This window comes from Cyprinodon tularosa, unplaced genomic scaffold, assembly GCF_016077235.1.
Source record: "Cyprinodon tularosa strain WSP-4 unplaced genomic scaffold, ASM1607723v1 ctg409, whole genome shotgun sequence".
In the NCBI taxonomy this organism is placed as follows: domain Eukaryota; kingdom Metazoa; phylum Chordata; class Actinopteri; order Cyprinodontiformes; family Cyprinodontidae; genus Cyprinodon; species Cyprinodon tularosa.
The window spans coordinates 581,630-593,927 of record NW_024039129.1 but is presented as its reverse complement, the minus strand read 5'-3'; the positions used below and the strand labels follow the sequence as shown (position 1 = coordinate 593,927).

The 12,298-nt window shown below is 38.5% G+C and overlaps 1 protein-coding gene across 3 annotated transcripts in view; it reads left to right on the top strand.

The window, feature by feature from the left end:
• arhgef19 (Rho guanine nucleotide exchange factor (GEF) 19) overlaps positions 1-12,298 on the top strand; it is a 36,147-nt gene continuing 23,849 nt past the window's right edge. For 2 of the 3 annotated variants that reach the window (XR_005281928.1, XM_038298507.1), the window contains exon 1: positions 1-354. The gene's annotated coding sequence lies outside the window, so the exon portion shown is untranslated. The remainder of the gene's footprint in view (positions 355-12,298) is intronic. The other variant, XM_038298508.1, reaches the window with a different exon arrangement.

Genomic DNA, 12,298 nt, shown 5'->3' with positions numbered 1-12,298 from the left:
GAGAGAAGGGTGGGAGGGTAAAGAAGCAGAGAAGCTCAGAGAGTGGATCTGCATTATAAGTAGCTATGAGAGCAGCAAGCGGGAGTTGTTTTTAACCTGTTTTTGATTTTCTGAGGAAAAACAGAAGTAAGAGGAACAAACAGAAGAGAAATCAAGAAGAGAGACACAGTTTCAAAAAGTCTGCTGTGATCCAAAAAAGAAAGCCAAGTGCAGAAAGGGGAGGAGGGAAGCCGAGAGGAACTCAAGGCAGCGATGGATTGCAGACTTGCTCAGGCTGACCCTGGGATGGCCTGGATTCACACACTGCTGCTGGCCATCGTCCAGCACAAACTCTAGGCTGCGAACGCCAGCGAGGTATGGTACCAGTTACCCTAAATGAACAATCTGAGCTAATAAATCTGCATCTTTCCAAAACTTGTCATCTGAGCACTTTGTAGCAGGGAGTGAAAGGTGAGCTGGGCTGTATAGGAAGGAGTGAGCAGGCTGTACTTTTTATGTTGTGCATTCTGTAAAAAGAAAGCTGTGCGGCTCATTAAATGACCTGCAAATTAATTAATTTCTGATTTGTATTTGTAAATAAAGCCCTAGATAAAGGCTCCAGAGATCCAACTATCCAGCTTAAGCAGATGCATGTTTGGTACCTGAGAGATTATTAGCTTCTCTATTAAATATTCCCTTTGAAGAAGCTGCTTCTTGCATCGATAATATCTCCAGCAGCTCCTTAGGCAGTGAGCCTTTAAATGTGATGTTACAGAGTAGCAGTGGGTTGCTGCAGAGCGAGGCAGGTAAGTGCATGTCTGGAATATGTTAGATGAAGGGTTGTTAGGAACTCTATGTGGCTAAAAGTTGGCGCTTGGCTCTCCTTTCTTGAATTTTTAAGGGTAAGAGGCAAACTTCTGATGCTTCTGTGGCACCAAACAGATTATTCTAGTCCTAAAGAGTGTTTTGAAAGGCATGAATACATTCATCAGATCATAACTTTGCTTATATTTAGTTTTTGTTGTCATGTGCATCATTTGAAACTGCCAATCCTGTTGGAGAGAAGGTGAGCTGAGGTGAGGCTGTGTTTCTGTCTGCCCACCTGATGACTAAGTGCTCTGTCATGTGAGGTGTCTGCTGCCCTGTGTGTAGATAGTTTGTCTGTAAATATTACCGCTTTACAATAAGGTCGCTGCGGTTTTTACTGGTCTGATTCACCACCTTAGTCCAGGCCTGAATGCACAATCTGCATGTCTGGTAAATGTGTACCAGGACCAAATTCAAATCAGGACCTTGAACTGTTCAACTGCCGTTTATTACAGGCAGGAAATCCTCTGCATGATCCCTGACGCCTTGTTAACCTTTTTTTCCTGGAATGATCACTGCCAGATGAGATGAAGAAGTCAGAACCAGGCCCAAAAAAAGAAAAAAAGAATCAGTTAGCTGGGAATGATTTTTTTCACCTATAGGCCGTCGCTTAGATCTGATTTCCTCATGCATGTCTGCTCACATAACACTCAGATGCAAAGTATGATCCCCCTCCCACTTCCTCCTTCCCCCCACAACTGTCTGGAGAAGCACCTGTCCCATCACCTGCCACTCAGACGGCGGCTGTCTGAGCATGTATGTGTGTGTCTGTGGATGCACCGTATAGGACGCACACATAACCTCAACATTTATCTCCTTTAAACAAAAGCTGCATCCAAATAGTCTTATTTTGTGATTTTTTTCATACATTTTTAAGGTTTCTGGTAATAAAAAAAAAAGTGCATGCAATTGACTTAAAGTTATTGTAGAAGATTTTCTTGCATTATTTAAAAGAACCGACCTCTCCACTTTAAAAAAATGCGCTTGCGAGAGCATGCACAAGCCCATTTCTCCTCGTGCACGCTCTGTTTAAAAGTAGCTGTTCTCATAGCTCCGATCGACTTCATAGTGAACTTCGACTTGGCCTACGGACAGATGATCACTTCCCCGTTGGTTCATTGTGTGGTGCTTGCGCCATCTTTGACATTAGTCGCTGCTGTTGAGGGGCAGAAGCCTGTAGCGACATTGGGCAACTGTGAGAGCAAAGCATTCTGGGAAACATCTGCCTCTTCTGAGGCCTTTCTTTTCCTCTCATACACATCGTAGACACTTTTTCTCTTACGACCCTCGGCCATTTTCAGAGAACTGTGGTGAGAAAGGTGACCTTCAATGACTGTCTGAAACCGTCAGATATACACCTGAAAGTGCATATGTGCAGAAAAAGATAAGCTAACTGGATGAGCATGTAGGACGGTCCTACTTAAACTTATCACCAGAATGATTGACAATTTAGAGGACCACTTATTTAGAATATTCACCCACAAATAAAAGATCATCCTCTAACTTTGAGCTGGGATTAAAGGTACAAGTCTTTTTAGGGGTACGTCTGCCAGCCCATGCTCAGTTAGTCTGGATGGAGAACACTCCTGAGTTCATCATTTTCAAGTGAATTTAGGTCTGAACTTTAACACGGCCATTTACGCCTATGAATTCACTTTGAACCATTTCACCGTGGCTCTGGCTGCATGTTTTAGGTGATTTAGCAGCTGGAAGCTAAACCTCTGCTCCAGTCTCTATTGTTTTGCAGCTTTCAAAAGGATTTCTTCTGGGATCAGGTTGAATTTAGCTCCATCCATCTTCCCTTTAACTTGTAGTTTCTCTATTGCTGCTCAGGAGAAGAATACACCGAAATGATGCTGTGATCACTGTATTCACTGTAATTAACAGTACGTTTGTTGGGAAGGATTGTGTTAGTTTTCCTTCATAGTGTTTTAGAGTAAAATGTTTTTTCAGTCCTATCGGAGAACCTCCTTCATGCATACCGTACATGGATTGTGGCAAACTGCAAAAAAGATTAATCTTTTCTTTTTTAAGCATAAAATCAGTTATTGTGTCAGAATATTTTCCCCTCCTGATCAGTGAATTTCTGCAGCTCCTCCATATTTGACTCTGGGTCTCTGGGCTTTCATTTCAGCTGATAATATATACCCAAATCTTGGAGTATTGTTTTAACCCTGCTTTAAACTTTTAAACATCAATATCACAAAAAAGTGTTGCTTCTACATCCACTAATGATTTTTTTTTCACAAACCACAGTGGCTTATACTGAGCTAGGGTTAGAGTGAGTTTGGCTTTGTTCACATCATAGTAAAGGGGATTGCTGTAGGTTTTAGTATTTTTTTTCATAATATATTTGGAAAAACATTCATAAGCCTCAAAGCTACCCTGGTTAGTTTCCTTAAAACTAAGCTTAAAGCATTACACATCACTGACTGCAAGAAACCAGCCATTTAAATATGAGCGCCACAGTTATTTTGGAGAAACTCGGTCACTTTCCTGCCATTTTGGCTTGCGGCCCAGATACCTGCAGCTTTAATAGTCTATAATAGCAGCTTGTGCTCCTGCGCGTGCATAGTTTCGGTGTTTTCTTGCCTCCTGTCTCAGCTTAGAGTTCTGTTTCAGAGGAATGAGCATGCAGAGTCATCCGGGGAATGTGGAAAAGAGTCTCAGTGTGTCAGAGGGTCTCATCTGTGATGGTAGCTGGACGTGAACTTGTCATGAAGCCAAGGCTGTTAAGCAGACCACCTACTGAGTTAAGAACCACATCTATTCAGGTAGCAATTATTAAACCATGTAACAGATGAAGATGTGTTTGCACTGTAAGACAAGCGGGCAGCTTTTTACTCATAAAAACAAGAACTTTGACACGTTTTAGGCAGCAGTTCTCGATCTGCTCTTCAGATGATTATTTTGTCCTTGCATAAAAGCAAAAACATTCAGAATCTAGACATTTGAGCCTCCGGCTGTGTTTGCTGTGGACAGCCCTGCACACCTGTCTGGCTCTACAGCCCTCAGGGTATTTCACATTGAGTCTTGGCCAATTTGATGCACTGTGTGCAGCACTTTTTTTTTCCTAACTCATGTTTCTGTTTTGGGAATAAGTCAGCAGAATAAGCTTAACCCTAAGCCTTTTTTTCTCCCCTGGAAAAACTTGCATACCTTTTTTCTCACATCGAACCACAACAGATCCTTATTCCTGTATTCTTTACCTTTAGCTATCTATATAAGTATAACTGCTAACCTAAAGATCTATCCTAAAGATTTGGCTGTTCACTCACAGTTTTATCATTAAGCTAAACCTAGAGGTCATCCTTACTGTAGGTGTTCAGATTGACCTGATCACATAAAAAAATTAAAACACGACTTGTATGCAGAGGTGAGTGCTAATTACTTACATTTACTCAGTTTTTAGTGGGAGTGGCAGCCTAGTGGTTAGGGCATTCCACTTGGAATCCAGAGGTTTTGAGTTCAAGCCCCACTCCCACAGACTGCCAATCTGGGTCCCTGAGTAAAGACAGGAAACCCCACACTGCTCCCTGTGTGCAGCCCACTGCTCCCCAAGGGGATGGGTCAAATTCAGAGTGAATTTCATTGCTCTGTACTTGTGATAGTGTAATGACAATAAAAAAGCTAAAAAAAAATACACTTACTTGAGGAACACTTTGGAAAAAAATTTATTTTAGAAGTAGGTTTACTGTGCCACTTCTTACTTTTACTTGAGTGATATTCTTGTAAAGTATCGCTCCTCATACTACTTGAGTAAAATCTCTGACTTCTCTTTCGTCTGACTAATTTGAATTATTCCAAAATCAGGTAAAACCTACAGTAAACAATATATATTAAAAGTGGAATTTGTTATCCTGTCCTAACATATATACAGTTCTCATTGTACGGAATGGTTTTCATACATTTTATGTTAAAAAAACAAAATAAAAGTATTTTATCTGCACATATTTTTTCTTTTATATTCATCTGGGCATTTAAAAGTTGCACATAGAGTCTGTTTGCCAGCATCAGTTATAAAAATTAAACCTGGTGTTATTATGCAACACTTCCTCAGTCCTCAAGTAGCCTTTCTACCAAATACTTTTTTACCTTTACTGGAGTTATTTCTTGGATGACTACTTTTTACTTTTACTTTGGTAAAAAAATGTTAAATGCTACCCTTGAGTACAATTATTGGGTACTCTACCTCCTCTGCTTGTATCTACATGTCCAATAAAAGCTAAAATAATAGGTAGGTGTTGGTATGCTGGACCGAAACAGGGAGTTAAGAACTGAGCAGATAAATGTAGGAGATGGATCAGTGTTTCTATTGAAAGAAGGACAACTTTTTTTTGAAAGCATTTGATGGATCAGATTGGGACCAGAGTGCCATGGCTGCAAAAACCTAGTTTCAGCCTTTTTTAATGAGTGTACAATGGGCCTAATAATACAGGTGGCTCCTTATAGTCACCACATTTTTATCCAGGAGCGAATCCTTCAAGTCAATGTATCAATGCCACCAGATGGGTTTCTTTAGATAATAATCTAACCAATCAGTCTGTATTATTTGATTAAATTGTCTTTATAAAGTGCCTTTGGATGACGTTTTGTGAATTGGTGCTTTATGAGTAAACTCAATCTAATAATACAAACAGATAATAAAAATGATAAATTAAATTAAAGCTTTGACTTAATAATCACTTTTTAAAAACAAACAAACTGTGTTTTAGAGACCTTCTAGCTACAGTCCATTTATTGAATATATTTCTAGGCCCAAAACCTTAGAAATGTCTCTCTAGCAAATTTATGATCATTTACTGTGGCTGATTTTGTTTTTTCAAACAGGGTCAGGTCTTTTTGTGTTAAGTCAAATTTTCTTTATCACATTATAATGTATGATCTGTTTTGGAAGCAGCAGCATATATCTCAAAGCAAGAAAAAACAAGAAAATCTTATGTTTTTTCCTGCAGTTTGCTTCCGTTCGCACTTAAAAACAAGAGCTTCAAACTCACCTATGGGATAGTAGGCACTCAGCAGCACTAAAACCTCTGCTGTATTCATTGTGCCTCTTGTTGGTGGGGATATTCTGTAATTTCTTAAGCAAAAGGTCATGAAAACTGACAAAAGACCAGCCATTAGAATAATGGATAATAACATCTTAAAGCTTCCTGGTTTGTGACAGAAACAGAAACCTCTGAAAATTGACCATAAACAGCAGGTGAATCATTTATTAAAACAGCAAAGGAACTTATGACTAAAACAAACATTAATTAACGGACTTTTATTAGATTCTATTTTCAGCAGGAATAACAGTTAAGTATTATTGTCAGGGCTTTTACTGATATGTTATCTTTTGTTCTCTCTATGGATGTTTACCATAGAGTCTGCATGGAGCTGAGTTTCATACAGATTTGCGACTAAAATTAGAAACTCCCATAAACTGAGGAACTTTTTTACTACTGTAAATGCCAACAAAACCCTATGAGCAACTTTAAGTATTAAAATGGAAGAAGTATTTCTTTAACCAACCAGCTGGGTTAATCTGATGGGACAGAAATAAGGACATTTTGATGAAGTATTGGCTCCGAGTTGGGTTAGAAAAGGGCTCCTCATTCTTTACAAGCAGGAGTTGCAGAACAACCTGGTCCAACTTAAATGAACCTCGTGCATTGGAGGAAATGATGCTATTTAATGATGTTGATAGTAGTGGCGTCCAAATGACTTCAGTGCCACAAAGAACCAGCTAGTTTAATGTAAATTAACTCTAATTTAAGTTAGAGGAAACTAAAGTTATTTCAACATTCATGCATTGATTAAGAAACTGTTCATACAGAGAAAACACTAACATTAAAAAAAGAGTCGTTGTTGGTATAGTTGTTGCTATTATGGCAAAACCACAGAAATTTGAGGTTTGATTCCCAACTGGAAGTTTTTGCACACTTTGAATCTTTTTTCTGTGTATGCATGGGTTTTCTACAGGTACTCTGACTTCTTCTCACATTCTGGTGAACAAACTTAGGTATGTTTCTCTGTCCTGAATATTTGTGATGAAGTGATCACTACCCTGGTGGGGATGAACACCAAGCCTTCACCGATCTTTAAAACATTTTGAAATGGATGTATCCCACACAGAAACATAGCTAAAGTGTAGACCATAGTTACAAATCTTGGAGTTAGAATGGATTCTCAACTTACTTTTGAAAATCACATTAAGCATCTGTCTAAAATCTGTTTCCTTCATCTTCGTAATATCTCCAAAATTCGTCCGTTTCTTTCTTTTTCTGATGCTGAGACTCTCGTTCATGCATTTGTCTCCTCCAGGTTAGGCTACTGCAACTCTCTGTTTGTTGGAATCCATAAAAAACATCTTCAGAAGCTCCAATACATTCAAAACAGCGCAGCCAGGATTCTCTTGAGGGCCCGCAAATTTGCCCATATTACACCTATTCTGCATGACCTTCACTGGCTTCCCATCACCTGCAGAATTCAATACAAAATCGCGCTCATCACCCATCAGTGTTTAAACGGATCCTCACCGGATTATCTGAAGGACCTTCTCACTCCACATTCATCCACCAGATCTCTTCGATCACAAGACTGCAACTTCCTTCACCTTCCTCGCTCCAGATTAAGGTCCATGGGAGATCGGGCCTTCGCTGTCGCTGCCCCCCGTCTCTGGAACTCTCTCCCAGATCATCTGAGAGCTCCACAACCACTGAATGATTTTAAAAGAGGCTTGAAGACTTTTTTTATTTAAGCAAGCCTATTCTGCCTCCACATGATTTTTATGTTGTTGATTTTTATCTTTGATTTTATTTGCACTGTGTAGCACTTTGAGATTTTTGTTAATGACCACATGATTTTTAAGGTTGATTTTTATCTTTGAGTTTATTTGCACTGTGTAGCACTTTGAGATTTTTTCTTAATGAAAGTGCGGTACAAATTGGATTTATTATTATTATTATTATTACCTTTTTTATACCCTTTAAAGGGTAAAAATGTAGCATTGTCATTTCTACTTTGTATCTGTGTCTTCAGGTTTTACAAAAATTCTTAGATTTGAATAAAAAAATAAAATAAAAATGCTGATAACATTACTGTGATGTGAACATGTTGCTTTTAGTAATTTATCTGTTTTCGGCTGTTTTTCAATGCTCTAAAACTCCAATAGGAATATCAATAATAGTGGCCAGACTACCGGAATTACTTCACAATACATTAACAATGCAACCAGGAGGTGAAAACAAATTAAGAACCACAGTTTAAGTTTTTACTTACCTATTGACTTGTACTGTTCACATTTGAACCAGTACAGTGCCAATGGCCGGTACCAAGGAATCGGTGTCAGTACTCAAGGGTACCTGCAAATGTCATCTAGGATAATTTATCTGAAGCAGATGAAGACTCTGATGCCTTTTGTTGCTGGCTGCATACGATGAGCTGCTAATGGATGCTAACGGTGGTGAATACAGGAGCGGCACTTTACCAGATGCTTCCTCAGATTTGAAGTATACCCAGCAGCTGCTTTTTATATCGCTTCACAAATGTTGCAGCGAATGAAATCTGCATGACATTTCAAAGAGTAGAGCCCTCCTCTCATGTATTTTCTATATGCCATGCTTTCTTTGTATAATGTAGCAGCTGCTTCTGCTGATTTTCAGTTGGTACCAAATTCGGTACCCATTTATATTTGGTCACTGTTCACAATTCAGCATGATCGAACATTAAGAAAAACCATTGAAAAAATGCCATAGGTAAAAAACAAAAAAAAAGGCAATTTTCAGAATCAAAAATAGCATTTTGATGTTCAAAGATGTATGAGAAAATAGCCTTAGAACGAATACTGCAACAAGTGGAACCTTTTGAAAAGTCTGCATCCTCCAACAACCAAGGTCAAAAAGACCCAGCATTATAAAAAACAAAAGCCATCATTATGACAATCATACACTGTGATGTATTGTGATGGCCTGGAGCTCATTATTTGACTCCCTACCAAAAACACCTAAAGAAGAATGTCCAGTTATCAGTTTAAGACATTTATTTCAAGTTCAATTGTGTTATGCACCAACACAATCATGCAAGAGCATCACTAAATGGCTCCAAATAAGCAGCAAAAGGAACATTTTAAGATGGGCTAATCAAACTTTAATGATAAAGGTGCAGTGGCATGATTTAAACCAGTAGAGCTAATTTCTGCTCAAGATTTTTTAATGTTGCTGAATTATAACAGACCTGTAAAGAGGTATAAATTATATTTAACTGGCAGAGTTTGCTACCAATAGAGAAATAAGTCAGTTAGTTTAGCTTTAGCATGGGGATTGGTTTGGAAAGATTAACTTAAAAAAAGAAATCAAGTCAGTTTATACCCTTGAAACATTTAATATCTCCTCAAATGCCATTTATTCTCTACGCCTTCATCCACAAATTAAACATGTTCGTAATATGGACTATTGTTACACAAAAAAAGGAAATCTCAAAGCATTACTCAAGGTGCAGGGATTTGTATTATACCCACTGAACTCGGGTGTCTTATCTAAATAAGCTAAAAGTCTAATCTGTCGGTTCAACTCTTCACACAACCTGGAAAAGAAAAACTTTTCTTCCTTTGAATACTGCTGCACAGACATTAAGAGTCTATCTAAAACTACTGCTTATGAGATTTTCAGGCTTTTCTACCTGTTGAGTCTTTAGCTTTTTATCAACTTGCTTTCATGACTTATGACAAAGCGCCATAATTAAATCAAGTTTTTCCAACAAGTTTTATCAATGGTTCCTTTGTGCCTTTTATAGCCATGGTGTGCATCTCGTGGATATCCCCACAACAGAGTGCAACAGCAGAAGAGTGGGTTAAAGGTCCAGAAGCTTTTTGCGTTTACATGCAAGATGGTCACCATTTTTCCAAGTCTGCAAGCAAAGCCAATGCTGTTTATTTGTGTTACTGGGAATCCCGCTGGGTGAGTCAGTGTCAGCGAAGGCTTCCCTGCAGCCTCAGAAGCCCATGAATACCGATGCTCACTGTCATTTAGATGGACCTTGCATTGCATTGTTTAGTGGGTGTGTAAGTTGTCAGCAGGCATCCTAATGGGTTCCCAGAAGGCTGTGAGTCTGCAGCCCAAGACCCTGAAGGAGGATTAGGAGAACCAGCAGTTTGTGTAAACATTTGGGTTAACCCGCTCATCGGCCTCCTTCGTAGCCTCTGGGGTGCTCAACTGTCTCTGTAGGCGAAAGCTAGAAGAAGACAAATGAAGACACCCATGACCTGACACAAAGGGGACCTCAGATTTCACAAAAAATGTGTACATCATCTTGACATCAGGTGTGACTTCTCTGGCTGGAATGTTAAAAATTGCTCCAAGGAGTTTGTTTTGGCAAGAGATAAAGAAAGCCAGTAGTACTCAGAATGATTTCCGTGAAATTTCAAGTAGAGTGAAAATGAATGGATATGTTTCAGAGTTCTTAGCGTTATTGATGAATTAGTTTAAGAAAAAAAGGCAATCAGGTTTATGAGATGATGGAAAGTTACCAGTCTGTCCCTGCCTAAAGCTAAATAAAACAAACTGGTTTCACACAATGCAGAGAGTTGAGGAGAGCTGTTTTCCCAGTGATGCTGCATGGCGTCATGTCTTCTCCACACAGACAGAGTTGGGCTCTTAAAGTCCACATCTTGGCAATTAGTGGTCTAATGTGACCAAGTAAAACTGTCTTTTCACACATACACACCAGCAGGTCGCAGCACACTGTCAGAACACTCCGCTTTGTCTGACCAAACAAGCTGAATGTGAGCTCATGGAGAACGTTATGTAGCAGGGGAAGAGCAGAGGCTGGGTCTTTTTCATAACTTTCCTTTTCTGTTTAAAAACAATATATTTTGATCTTAGTCAGTATACTGCTTCAGTTATCTTTAAGCAGATTAGTTGTCCAAGGCTTCAACATCTATGCTGTTTTTCACCTGATAATCCAGGGAAAGTTAGAACTGAAAAGCAGCAGCGGATTCCTTTAGCTCTTCTTTGTGTGAGGATTTAATGGAGTAAATCATCTCAGATCATACAGCTGAGAAATGGAGGGACTATTAGGCTTAAAGATCTCTTGAAATAATGGCACGGCAATGTTTTTGTTTTTTTATTAACCTTCCTTTTTCCTGACCAGACTTGTAAGGTAAGCCTCAGCTGAAGGCATCGCTCATCTTATCATAATTTCTATCATATTAATGCTGTCCTGTCAGAAAGTGAACTCCAATCTAAAGTCCTCTGCATCCCATCATCTCTTCCTAACTCTGACCAGGTTCTTGTTCTTGCTGACGAAAAGCATTCCCACAGCACTATGCTGCATGTTTTACAGAGGTACCTTCTTTAACTAGCTAGTTGGACTAGATTTTATACATTTTGCTTTTTTGTTTTTTACTTGCATCCACCTGATCTTGAAAAAAGCAAATCAGTATGAGGATCTTGTAAACTTGTTTTTTTTCTGTTTAATTAAAGGCCTTTATCCCCTACACATTATTTATTTGATACAAAACCAGTTTATGATTCTGATAACCTGTTACTGTTTTGGCATGTTTTCTTTGATGCCTCATCCTCCAGCAACCAAGGTCTCTTATTGGTTGTCTCTTTAAAACTCTGGGTATAAAAATCTGTCACTACAATATCATGCAACAAAATTCAGTCGTTTTCTGGTCAGAAGAGTCCAGGATTAGTAATGTACTTGCATAAAGGAAATAATTTTTGATAAAATCCTCTTACCGGTAATAATTTTCAGGACGCTATTTCAGGAACAGTTATCTGAGCAGAATACCTGGCGATTTTACCTTTTTCCTGACTGGAACTTGCTTCTGTTTGATTGTCTGTCAGTTTCATTGATTCATGTTAAGCCTTGCTAGCTAAACTCTTGCAGATCTGTGCAGTTGGTCCCAAACTCCTGCAGTTAATGGACATGAGGCCGGGCCCACCCTGCACTGATCAATGGATTTCAGATTGAGGAGAAATGGATACTTTAGCTTCAGATTATCTGTTAATCTAAAAAGCAACACCAGGTTGCAGCAGAATTAATTATTATTATTATTTTTTTTTGTACCTTATTAATTTAAGAGAGAATGCACACACCGTTTTCTTTCTAAACTTTTTGTTTATCATATTAATTTCACCTAGTCAGGTATAAAATGTCAAAATTCTAGGTTTAAAAAAATAGAGAAACTACAATAAACATACTAAAGGTCAAAAGTTTGATGATATATCAAACTTAGATTTTAGAAAGTATCAATACTGGTCTATATGTGCTTTGTAAAATGTTCTTATTTCATCCATGTGGGTTGGAAAACTTCAGAGTGTGATCCTGGACAGGAATAAGACTATCTAGTAAAAATTTTTTGCTTTAAGCATTTATTTCTGAAGTCAGTTGTTCTTGAAATGTTTGCATTTTCCCTCAATTTGGGCCAGTAGGACACTTAACCAATGAAATAAGATTATTTTTT